Consider the following 13,448-nt stretch of genomic DNA (forward strand, 5'->3'; position numbering starts at 1 on the left):
ACTCCCTCTCTGTTCCCTTATATACGTCTCTGTGAATGCACCTCTGTCTCTGCATCTCTCTCTTACCTCTCTGTCTCTTTGGATGTCTCTGTGTACGCAGAACTCTGTGTTTCAACTCATTCTTGTTTCTCTGCTCTCTTCATTTCCGCACCTTACTCCCCGTCTCAGCATCCGTAACTCTTCTCGCTTCCTGGCTTCCTCTCTCACCCGGTTGAACCCTGGGGAGATCAGGAGGGCTACTTCTAGGCCCGGGTTTGCTGCTAGCGAGCAGCATAACCAGAGCCAAGTCACAAAGTCCCTGCATTTCAGATTCCTTCCATGTAAAAAGAGGATAATGATTCCCCCTCTCCCTCCCTCTCAGGCTGCCTGAAAAAGAGACATTGAGATGGCAATAGCAATAGGAAGAAGGGCTGTCATTGTTATCAGGACCTGCTGTATGGCAGGTGTGTTATATCAACTGTCTCACTTAACACCTCCAAACATTCTATGCTAAGGAGGGGGTCATCATTCCATCTTTTGGAAACTGAGGCTCAGAAAGGTCATATAAACTGCCCAAGATTACTCAATATAACCTGGAATTAAACCTAGAGCCATTGCCATGGTCTTTCCATTCCACTGGGTGTCTTGTCCTGATAATAAGATAACAGTCATTAAAAAGTTTGGAAAGGGCTGGGCACAGTGGCTCACGCCTGTAATCCCAGCACTTTGGGAGGCTGAGGTGGGTGGATCACGAGATCAAGAGATTGAGACCATCCTGGGTAACATAGTGGAACCCCGTCTCTACTAAAAATACAAAAAATTAGCTGGGCATGGTGGCACGTGCCTGTAATCCCAGCTACACAGGAGGCTGAGGCAGGAGAATTGCCTGAACCCAGGAGGCGGAGGTTGCGGTGAGCCGAGACCGCGCCATTGCACTCCAGCCTGGGTAACAAGAGTGAAACTCCATCTCAAAAAAAAAAAAAAAAGGGTTGGAAAATGCGTGATGTAATTACAAGGCAAAGTGTGACGGTCACGTTGTCCCGTATTTTTTTCCCTTCCCAATGCTCGGCTGAAGAATCCCTCTGATGAAGATCAAACCCATTCAAGAAAACCTCCAGGGAAATGACAGGCTGAAAGATTACCTTGAGAAATGTCCTTACAGTCTGTCCTGTAAGTTTCTTGATCAATATCAGGACGAGGGACTATCTTTGGAACCCATGAGGAACTACCTGGATGTGAGTGTGCTGGGAGGATGGAGCTCCAGAGCGCCCCCTAAGGCCCCTGGCAAGCACTGGGGCTCATCTGGGGCTGAGCCAGCAGGTTAGGACTGGAGCTTCTGCAAACAGGGGGAACCGGGACCCATTTCCAGAGAAGAAGGCACTCCCACCCTTTGTTGTTGGTCTGTGGTGACTGGGCCCAGCAATGACCAGGTGCCAGGTAGACATCCATTTCTGTGCCAGTGATAGTGCCACTAGACACCCTTGATCCATGACAGTGCTTGTTATGGGAACTTTGCCCTTTCTGAACTAAGGCTAATCGCTGAGCTAAAGGAGCCACATTGAAGGTGATTCATGTCTGATCAAATGACAACAAACAAAACTGCAAATCAGGTTTGACACCCTAGGTAGAAGTTTAGGTCGGGCGCGGTGGCTCACGCCTGTAACCCCAGCACTTTGGGAAGCCGAGGCGGGCGGATCACCTGAGGTCAGAAGTTCGAGACCAGCCTGGCCAACATGGCAAAACCCCGTCTGTACTAAAAATACAAAAATTAACCGGGCACAGTGGTGCATGCGTGCCTGTAATCCCAGATACTTGGGAGGCTGAGACACAGGAATCTCTTGAACCAGGAGTTGGAGGTTGCAGATTGCTGTACTCCAGCCTGGGAACAGCGCAAGACTCCATCTCAAAAAAAAAGAAAAGAAAGTTTAGCCTTTTCAGCCCCAGAATCAAACCAACAAAAAAGTTGTTGAGGCGTTGCAGTGGCTAAGGCCTGTAATCCCAACACTTTGGAAGGCCAAGGCAAGAGGCTAGGAATTTGAGGCCAGCCTGGGCAGCATAGCAAGATCCTGTCTCTACAAAAAGTTTTAAAAATCAGCTGGGTGTAGTGGTGTGCACCTGCAGTCCCAGCTACTTGGGAGGGTGAGGTGGGAGAATCACTTGAGCCCATGAGGTCATGGTTACGGTGAGTCATGATCATGCCACTGCACCCCAGCCTGAGCAAAAGAGAGAGACTCTGACTCTAAAAAAAAATTTGTGGCCAGGCACAGTAGTTCATGCCTGTAATCCCAGCACTTCAGGAGGCCGAGGCAGGTGGATCACCAGAGGTCGAGAACTCAAGACCAGCCTGACCAACATGGAGAAACCCCATCTCTAATAAAAATACAAAATTAGCCAGGCATGGTGGTGCATGCCTGTAATCCCAGCTACTCAAGAGGCTGAGGCAGGAGAATTGCTTGCATCCGGGAGTCAGAAGTTGCAGTGAGCCGAGATGGTGCCATTGCACTGCAGCCTGGGCAACAAGAGTGAAACTCCATCTCAAAAAAAATAAAATAAAATAAGTTATTGAGCCCCTGGTGTGGGATGCTATGATAAACAAACAATATGATTATTGTTGCTTATATAACCAAAGGCCTCATCTCTTCTTCAAGTACTTATAGCCCATCCAGAGAAATAGACAAAAGTAAGTAAATGTCAAAAGTATCAACTGTGCGTATTAATATTACAAGATTTGAGTTTAAAGGAAGAAAAGAGCACAATGGCCTGGGCAACCTAGGAGGGCTGCCTGGAGGAGGAGGCACTCAGGCTGGGCCTTCCAGGGTGGAAAGGATTTGGCGAGCTGTGGGGAACACTGGAGAGCTTCTCAAATGAAGATGGTGGCTTGAGCACAGACTGTGCTGGGAGCGGGGTGGGGCTGTTGGAAAGTGATTTCAGGAAACGTGAAATGCCTGAAGAAGGCAGGCACCCTGGGCACCGGGTCCTGGCAGCTGGCCTACGTCGGTTTCATCAGCATTGGAACACCGCCTCAGGAGTTCAAGGTCATCCCGGACATGGGCTCCAGTGACTTGTGGGTGCCCTCCGTCTACTACGTCAGCCAAGCCTGCGGTGAGTGCTCCCTCCCCCATCTCATGTCCTCCCAGCACCTCCTCTTCCGTCCCCAGCAGCCTGACAGATGCCCACCCCTTGTGTCTGCAGCTGACCACAATGTCTTCAACCCTCTGCTGTCCTCCATGTTCCGGGGCTCAGGCCAGCCCAGCAGCATCACCTATGGCACCGGGCAGATGTCGGGATTTCTTGGCTATGAAACTGTTAAGGTAACGTGGAAACCAGAGGCAGAGGCAGGGCTGGCCTTGGTGTGACTGTCACTTGCAGGACCAGATGAAGGGGCAGCTGGGAGTGTCCATCTCTCCTAAAGTCCCTCAACAGCTGGCCGCCTGCCCTGTAGGGCTGTGACCCAGGGGAGATGGTGCCCCCACTGGCATGCACACTCCTCCAGAACAGCCTCCCCAGAGAGCGGGACCATCCAGCCAAAGGTGCTCGGGTGAAGGAGACACAAATCTGCAGTCCCTTTTCCCACAATGAGTAGGAGACTAATTTTGCTGGACACAGGGACAGAGGTGGGCGGGTAAAAGCCACCAGTTTTGTGCCCTCACACTGTGTCAGGTGCCACACTGGACACGTCCCTTGGAATAACCTGTTTAATACTCACGACCACAGCAGACTCTCTTGTTACCTTCATTTTACAGAAGAGGCAACAGAGAAAGTGAGTGCCTTGCCCTAGGTCACACAGGGGCAAGCGGCAGAGCTGGGAGGTGAATCGGGTCTCACATGGGTGCGTACTGTTGTCAGGAGAGGGGAGAACTGGTCTAGAGCTGAGGGGTCCAGGCACCAGGCAGTGAAAACAGGGGCCACAGCTTTGGGGGAGTTCTGCCTGATAAACAGGTTCTTCCCATTTGTCTTCTTCTGTTTTGTTTTGTTTTGTTTTTTAGACAGAGTCTTGCTCTGTCACCTGGGCTGAAGTGCAGTGACACAATCTCAGCTCACTGCAACCTCTGCCTCCAGGGTTCCAACAATTCTCCTGCCTCAGCCTCCCAAGTAACTAGGATTACAGGCACATGCACCACGCCCTGCTAATTTTTGTAATTTTTAGTAGAGACGAGGTTTCACCCTATTGGTCAGGCTGATCTCGAATCCCTGACCTTGTGATCTGCCCGCCTTGGCCTCCCAAAGTGCTGGGATTACAGGCATGAGCCACCGCGCCCGGCCCCCACTGGTCTTCTAAAAGAAGGCAATCCCACTCTCTACCAATTTGTCCTCAAGTGGGAACTGTGTGGTCACACTCAGAGTCTAATAAACACTAGGGACTCCTCCCCAGAAGTGCCTGCACGCGCGCACGCAAACACACACACACACACACACACACACACACACACACACACACACAGAAGCATTTATTTCTCAGACAGAATTTTCATAAGAACCCTAGTGGTTACACGTGTAACAGGCTACTGTCTCCCCCAGGGGATGTAGAAAAGATGACCTTTGACATTTGCAATGAATTCTCTCTGTTTCTGTCATCAGATCATATTGACACCAAAAAGGAGACAATCCTGCTCCCTACCCATGTGTCCTCAAGTGGGAACCGTGTGGTCACACTCGGAGTCACGATTGCCCCACCTGTATAAAGGGAATGTGGCCTCTGTGACTAAGCTGGAACGATATGCAGGAGGCACAGGGGTTGGTTAGAATCACAGCCCACATGACCCATGTCGCAGAGGTCAGCCCACTGCACAGTGGCCTCAGGCTTCCCCCATGGAGTTAGTGCCACCTCCTCAGACACCTGGGCCCCAGCCCAGCCCCAGCCCCACTTCCCAAATCTTTCCACGGAAACACCCTCCTCTCCCACAGATCTGGGACCTTGTGGACAGCGGTCAGGGGTTCGGCTTGAGTGTCAAGGAGCCCGGCAAGTTCATGAAATACGCAGTCTTCGACGGCTACCCCAGCCTCAGCATTGAGGAAGCCACGCCCGTCTTTGATAACATGTGAAAGCAAGGCCTCCTTTCTCAGAGCCTCTTTGCCTTCTTCTTGAGCAGGTAAGTGTGGGCTAGACAAGCTCTTTCTCCAGGTCGGCTGTAAAAAGCTTTCACTTGCATGAAAAATTAGAGACTCTGTTATCCAGAAGTTTCCTTAGAGATAGTCTGGTCCAGGGAGTCAAGAAACTGTATCCTAGGGGCCAAACCTGGCCCATCACTTGTTTTTGTAAATAAAGTTTTATTGGAACACAAGCATGTTTATTCATTTATGATTGTCTGTGGCTGCTTTTGAGCACCGATGGCAGCACTGAGCAGTGCAATAGAGACTGTACAACCCAGGAAGCCTAAAATAGGGACAAACTGGCCCTTTACAAAAGGTGCACTGACCCCTGTAGTCCAGTCCTTTCATTCAACAGATGAGGAAACAGACTCAGAAACCGGATCTGCACAAGACTGCCCAGTTAAGCACTGGTAGTGGCAGGACTTGAACTCAGCCCTCAGGACTCTCCCCCATGGCAAGTGGTCAATCCATCAGCAAGCCTCCAGTCACTGGTCTTGGTAAAGAAAAGCTGGTCTTCTGATGGACTTAGGGTCTGGTGGAGAGCAGGGGAGAAGGAGGAAGCACAGACAGCAGGACAGCCGTGGTGACAGACTGCGTCCTCCCCACAAAGCCCGTGGTTGACCCCGTAGACCCGTGTGGGAAGCAGGAGAGTGGGTGGTTGAGGCTGTGGGCTCTGGGAGACTGAGTTCAAGCCCTGGCCCCATAGCACGACCTGACAGTGTTTAACCTCTGTGAGTCTGAGGAACTCTCGTACTCCGTCAAAGGAGATGATTCATGTGCTGGGTACTATGTGCTGGGTACTGCTCTGTACACCTGAAGAAGACAGACAAGAAGTAGAGAAGGCAGACAAGAAATAAGTAAATAAATAAAAGAAAAAGATGACTCTGGCTGGGCACAGTGGTTCACGCCGGTAATCCCAGCACTTTGCGAGGCCAAGGTGCACGGATCGCCTGATGTCAGAAGTTTAAGACAAGCCTGGTCACCATGGTGAAACCCTGACTCTATTAAAAATACAAAATTAGCCGGGCATGGTGGCAGGCGCCTATAATCCCAGCTAGCTACTCGGGAGGCTGAGGCAAGAGAATGGCTTGAGCCCGGAAGGTGAAGCTTGCAGTGAGCCGAGATGGCGCCGGTATGCTCCAGCCTGGGCGACTGAGCAGGACTCTGTCTCAAAAAACAAAATAAAAAAGATAACTCTGATAGCAACTGGTTTTGTAAAAGCAGCAACAAATCAGGGCGATAGAGCAGACGGGGGTGAGGGTGTGGTCTGAGATGGCCAGTGGCGAAGTCCTCCCTGAGCTGAGACCTCGGAATGGAAACGAGCCAGGCTTGAGTGGCTAAGTGCCTGGAGCAAGGACGAGTGAATGCAGAGGAGAAATGAAAGCTTGCAGCACCAGCAGGGGGGCCTGTGTGGCTGGAGCGCTGGAGTGGGAGGCAGGGACAAGGCTACCCTGGGGTTTTGTACTAAGTGGGAGTGGAGGCCTCTGGCAGGGGGATAAGCAGGGAAGAGACATGATCCGATTTACAGTTTTGAAAGCTCACCTTGGCTGCCAGCTGAAGGATGCCCACTGATGAGAATGGAGGCAGGCAGGCCAGGGAAGGGGCTGCACAGCCTCTTTAGAAGAAGGAGGCTGTGCGTAGTGGCTCATGCTTGTAATCCCAGCACTTTGGGAGGCAAAGGTGGGCAGATCGCCTGAGGTCAGGAGTTTGAGACCATCCTAGCCAACATGGTGAAACCCCGTCTCTACTAAACATACAAAAATCAGCCAGGTGTGGTGGTGCGTGCTTATAATCCCAGCTGCTTGACTGAGGCAGGACTTGAACTCAGCCCTCAGGACTCTCCCCTATGGCACTTGAACCCGGGAGGCAGAGGTTGCAGTGAGCCGAGATGGTACCATTGCCCTCCAGCCTGGGTGATAAGAGCGAGACTTCGTCTTAAAAAAAAAGAAGAAGAAAGAGGTGGTAGCTTGGACCAGGGAGGAGGAAGAACAGTGTGGGGAGCCAGGAATGAGCTACAGGAAGAGCCAACAGGATGAGCTGATAGATTTGATGTGGAAGAGGAGGGGTATGCAGAGCTGTTCCTCCCTCGCTATGATTTTACCATGAGTCCAGAACCAGCCACAAAATTTGCAGGGCCCAGTGCAAGAGGAAAATGCAGGGGGCCTTGTTCAAAAAAAAAATGTTAAGAATTTGAAGTCTGGGCACGGTGGCTCATGCCTATAATCCCAGCACTCTGAGAAGCTGTGCTGGGCGGAGCTCAGGAGTTCAAGACTAGCCTGGGCAACATAGTGAGACCCCATCTCTACAAAAAAAAAATACAAAAATTAACCACATTTTGGTACATGCCTGTAGTCCCAGCCACTTGGGAGGCTGAGATGGGAGGATCACTTGAGCCCAGGAGATCAAGGCTACAGTGAACCATGATCACGCCACTGTACTCCAGCCTGGGTGACAGAAAGAGACCCTGTCTCAAAAAAAATAAGAATTTCAAGACAGCAACAGCAGCGGCTCACACGCCCATGGAGACACCCCTGTGCAAGCCTGAACGTGCGGCTTTAGTCCCCATTGGGTCTCCGTTTTTCCAGAAAATGGCAGTCTGGATGAGTGGAGGTCAGACCCTTGTCTCCACAGCATCCTCCGACTTCATCTCAGGGTCTGCTCTGATTGCTGGAGGAGGCCTGGTGCTTCGCAGAAGAGTGGGGTGGGCAGAGCCCAGCTCAGAAGCCAGACCTTCCAGGTTCAATCCTCAGCTTTGCCACTTGTTACTAACCTGGGGTAGGTATTCAACTCCTCTTTGCTTCAACTTCTCCATCCATAAAATGGGGAGCATAGTAGTGCCTGCTCCATAGGGCTGCGTGAGTGTGTGCGGATTAAGTGAGTAACCGCAGCAGTCCCTTAGACGGTGCCTGGTGTCTCTGAGCCTGAAGAATGCTACCCATCGTTCTCCACTTGCAATGAGCCATTCCCGTTCCTTTCCCCTCCAGCAAGGAAGAGAAAGGCAGCGTGCTGATGCTCGGCGTGGTGGACCCCTCCTACTACACTGGCAACCTTAACTGGGTGCCAGTGTCCAAACTCCTCTACTGGCAGACAGCCATGGACAGGTAAGCCACACCTCTGACTCCTGTCTGAAGTGATGCCACCCCCCAAACACACACACACTCACAGACGCACTCAGATGCATGCAGTCACACACACATGCACTCACAGACCCATCCACTCTAGATGCATCCAATCACTCACACACACATGCACTCATAGACACATGCAATCACACACACATGCACTCACAGACACATGCAATCACACACACGCACGCACAGACACATGCAGTCACACACACGCACGCACAGACACATGCAGTCACACACACGCACTCACAGACACATGCAATCACACACACGCACTCACAGACACATGCAACCACACACATGCATGCACAGACACAAGCAATCACACACACGTACTTACAGACACATGCAGTCACACACATGCACGCACAGACACATGCAGTCACACACATGCACTCACAGACACAAGCAATCACACACATGCACTCACAGACACATGCAACCACACACATGCATGCACAGACACATGCAATCACAAACACACATGCACTCACAGACACATGCAATCACACACACGCAGTCACACACACATGCACTCAGACACATGCAATCACACACACATGCAATCACAGACACATGCACTCACAGACACATGCAATCACACACACATGCACTCTCAGGCACATGCAATCACACACACATGCATGCACAGACACATGCAATCACACACATGCAATCACACACACATGCACTCACAGACGCATGCAATCACACACACACATGCACTCACAGACTCATGCAATCACACACACATGCACGCACAGGCACATGCAATCACACACACATGCACTCAGAGACACATGCAATCACACACACACATGCACTCACAGACACATGCAATCACACACATGCACTCACAGACACATACAATCACACAAACACATGCACTCATGGACTCATGCAATCACACACACATATGCACTCACAGACGCATGCAATCACACACACATGCACAGACGCATGCAATCACACATGCACTCACAGATGCATGCAATCACACACACACGCACTCACAGACACATGCAATCACACATACACATGCATGCACAGACATGCAATCACACACTCATGCACTCACAGATGCATGCAATCACACACACACACATGCACTCACAGACTCATGCAATCACATACACAGACATGCACTCACAGATGCATGCAATCACACACACACATGCATATGTGGAGATACAGCCAGTCACACAGACACACAGTCAAACACACACACACACAAACATATGCAGTCACAAGACACATGCACACATAAAGCATACCCATGGACTCAGGATACCTCCAGGCCTCCTGACCAGGATCTTGACCTGAGAGAGTGAATCAGGCTGAGTCTTGGCACCAAACAAGAGAAAGGAGGCCTGAGGCCTGGGGAGGCTGGGGTCTCTGGGAAGAGGCCCGCGCAGTGTGTGGAGGCCCTCGCCGTGCTGTGGGATGGGCGGGCAGTGTGGTCTAAGGAAACCTACCAGGCTCAGCAGAGGCATCTTAGGTGGCCAATCATCCTGGTTTATCTGGGGCAGTGGGGGCTCCTGGTACACAGGACTTTCCGTTGGAAAACAGGGGACGTCCCTCAAAAACCAGGCCACCCCAGGAAGAAAATCCCAGCAGTGGAGAGAGGGGTCTGGTTCATTCTCGAGACCTAAAAGTGAATCATACTAAAGTCTACTCCCCACCCCACCCCCATCCCCAGCACACAGCAGGGCAGGGGGCTGTGACAGAGGCAGGAACCTGGTTCCCTTGAAGTGCCTGGGAACATAGGGACAATAACCAGCCGGACTCTGGGTGACACCACCAGACAAAAGCTTAAGATGTCCTTCAGAGGCTTCTGTCGCCTGTGGCTTTCCCCTTGGGCACAGCTGGGCCAGGGATCAGCTCCTGAACCCGGGACTGTGGAGGAGACAACCTCTTTCAGGGCAGCCTGCGGCCCCCTTCCCGTCACTCTGAGCGTCTGCTGCCCACGAGAGCTGCCTGCTTCAGAGATGCAGGTCTCTGGTGCTCTCCATTCATTCATTCGACCAACATGTTGAGCATCCACTGTGTGACAGGCACACACCTGAGGGGCGCGCTGACTTCGCACCCTGCTCTGACAGCCCTCACCTCGTAGTAAGCAGGCGTGCGTGAGCCAACGAGCCACACAAACCACTCATTCCCACATGCAGACCTGCTAGAGGCTGACCAAGAGAGGAGCCGGAGCTGGTCTGCAGGGAAGACATCCCCGAAAAAGGGGCAGTCAAGCTGGAACCTGGAGGACACAGAGAAATTAGCCAGACAAAGGGGGTAGGGGTGGTTCTAGGAAGGGAGACCAGCACCAGCAGAGGCCCAGAGGCAAGAAAGAGCCTGGCACATTTGAGAACTGAAAGGCAGCCGGGTGAGGTAGCTCACGCCTGTAATCCTAGCACTTTGGGAGGCCAAGGTGGGCAGATCACCTGCGGTCAGGAGTTCGAGACCAGCCTGGCCAACATGGTGAAACCGTGTCTCTACTAAAAATACAAAAATTAGCTGGGTGTGGTGGCGGGCACCTGTAATCCCAGCTACTCGAGGAGGCTGAGGCAGGAGAATCGCTTGAACCCTGGAGGCAGAGGTTGCAGTGAGCCAAGATCACACCATAGCACTCCAGTCTGGGCAACAGAGCTTGAACCCCGGAAGCGGAGGTTGCAGTGAGCCAAGATCGTGTCACTGCACTCCAGCCTGGGTGACGGCACAAGACTTCATCTCAAAAAAAAAAAAAAGAACTGAAAGGCAGACATAGGTCAGCATGACCAGCACAAACGGAAACCGAGGTGGGCACGTGCTGAAGGGCTGCTCTGGAGACGGCCAGGGAGGGGTGGGAGGGAGGGGGCTGCAGAGTGAACCTGGTGCCTGCTTTGCGCCCCGTCTTTCAGCATCACCATGAACGGGAAGGTCATTGTTTGCGATGGCGGCTGCCAGGCCATGTTGACACCGGGACCTCTTTGATGATTGGCCCACCGAACTCTATGTGACATCCGGAAGAAGATCAATGCCCAGCACTTCAGTAGCGAGGTAAAGAATCAGCCCCAAGGGTCACTCTGGGGTTGTCCACACACTCCAGGACCAGCGGGACCAACCTACCTTCCCTCTCTGTCTGCAGTACGTCATCAAATGTGACGCCGTCCACACCCTGCCTGATCTTGTCTTCACCATCAATGGTGTCAACTACCCATTGCCAGCCAGTGCCTACCTCCAGCAGGTGAGGGGACCAGTCCTGGGATCCTGGGACTTGTGGGAATCCTCAGGCTGCAGCTCGGGGAGGAGGCCCCCTGGAGGCCAAGCTGCGCCACTGCAGACACCGCAGCATCCTCCTGGCTGGGCCAGTGCCTGCCACCAAACATCGTGACAGTGTAATAAAAGGCAGGCTGGGACACCCAGTGTCTCCGACAAATGTTGAGAGATGGTCACCCCGTGCCAGCATGGTGCTAGCACCCAGGAGGAAGGGACCCTAAGGGCCTCTGCCCCAAGGAGCTTTGAAGGATGAACACGGAGCATCAGCTATTGCAATCCCTGAGATCGTCGGAAGGAATAGTGACAGGCAAGGTTGGCTGTGGACAGTCTCATCGTAAGTATTAACAGTGCTCCTTCCCACCCCCAGATGCTCCTGGTTTGGATGATAAATTACATGGTCACCCGGGTCTTAGGCCCTCCTCCGTAAAACAGGTTCCCAGGCCCCCTTTGTGGGGTGGTTAGGATGTTGATGTTGAAAGGATATCCAGAGACCATGCAGCCCCTGACACAGAGTTGAGGGTCAGTGAATGCCAGTTCCCCAGGGAAGTCCGGGAGGGGCTAAAGAAGGCTTTCAGGAAGAGAGAGAATTTAAAGGATTCTTTTTTTTTTTTTTTTTTTTTTTTTGAGATAGAGTCTCTCTCTGTTGCCCAGGCTGGAGTGCGGTGGTGCAATCTTAGCTCACTGCAACCTCTACCTCCTGTGTTCAAGCGATTCTCATTCCTCAGCCTTCCGAGTAGCTGGGACTATAGGTGCACACCACTACACCCAGCTGATTTTTGTATATTTTTAGTAGAGATGGAGTTTCACCATGTTGGCCAGGTTGGTCTCGAACACCTGACCTCAAGTGATCTGTCCATCTCAGCCTCCCAAAGTGCTGGGATTACAGGCATGAGCCACCGAGCTCAGCCGGAACTTAAAGGATTCTAAATCCACAGTCTCACAGAGGCAGGAGGAGGGCCGCTTGGGTTAGGGTCGGATCTAGGCTGGGCTCCATCCAAATGGCACCCCGGAGAGTGTGCAAGGCAGTGGCTCGGGGCAGACAAATCAGCAGACTAGGGCCATCCAGTGTGATGAGGGTTGGGGACACACAGGTACCAGGGGACCACCGAAGAAGGTCATCCAGCCCAGCCTGGGTCCAGGAAGGCTGCCCTGAGGGGCTGCTGGAGCTCAGTCTATAGGAATGGAGGGGGCGAAGAGAAGGAAAGGCAGTCTCTCAGAGGGAGCATCACCAGCAAGGGTCAGAAGGAGAGACAGCAGTGTGAGGGCAGCCACAGCAGTTCTGGGTCCTTGGTGGGCAACCCGCTTCTGCCACGACAGAAGAGAGCCACTTGGCTACTGCAAAAGGAGGGAGATGAAGCTAAGTAGCTTCCAGGTCTGGATGTGGAGGGAGGTGGCAGGGCGGGACTCAGGCTGACCATTAAGTGTTTCCGTCCTCTGCAGGATCGTCCAGACATCTGTCACAGCAAGTTTGAGGAGTACGTTGAGTACGTTACCAAATCGCACAACACTAACACCTGGCTCCTGGGAGACGTCTTCCTGAGGCTGTATTTCAGCGTTTTTGATCGGGCAAAGGACAGGATTGGCCTGGCTCCTGCAGTGTAAAATGCTGGCACTTCTCCAGAAAGCAATCAAGACTGCCTCAAACACATACTTAAACACCCCGAGGTGGATTCCCGCAGGGGTGGGATTGGGGGGTGGGGGGGGAGGAGGGCGGGGGCCTGACCCGAGCTGTGTTTGGTGCTCGGCAAAGCCCTGTTCTCAGTGGAGAGAGAGTAAAAGATTTTATTTCAAATGGCGCTAACATTTATAGTTGCTTCCCTTTGGGTGAGGGAGGTGCATGGGAAAGAAGCAGTATTCTAGAATCTAGTCCAGACCACAAGTGAGGTGTCTCACTTGTGAATGAAAAGGGAGGCTTAGGGGGTGCAGTGGCTCAAGCCTGTAATCCCAGCACTTTGGGAGGCCGAGGTGGGTGGATCACGAGGTCAGGAGTTCAAGACCGGC

General features: G+C 52.4%; 1 pseudogene; it reads left to right on the forward strand.

Annotated features, from left to right (window-relative positions):
* Positions 1-1,196: 1,196 nt before the first annotated feature.
* LOC104650794 (pepsin F-like) lies at positions 1,197-13,117 on the forward strand (annotated as a pseudogene).
* Positions 13,118-13,448: the final 331 nt, after the last annotated feature.

Source organism: Saimiri boliviensis, chromosome 6 (genome assembly GCF_048565385.1).
Source record: "Saimiri boliviensis isolate mSaiBol1 chromosome 6, mSaiBol1.pri, whole genome shotgun sequence".
Taxonomy (NCBI): Eukaryota; Metazoa; Chordata; class Mammalia; order Primates; family Cebidae; genus Saimiri; species Saimiri boliviensis.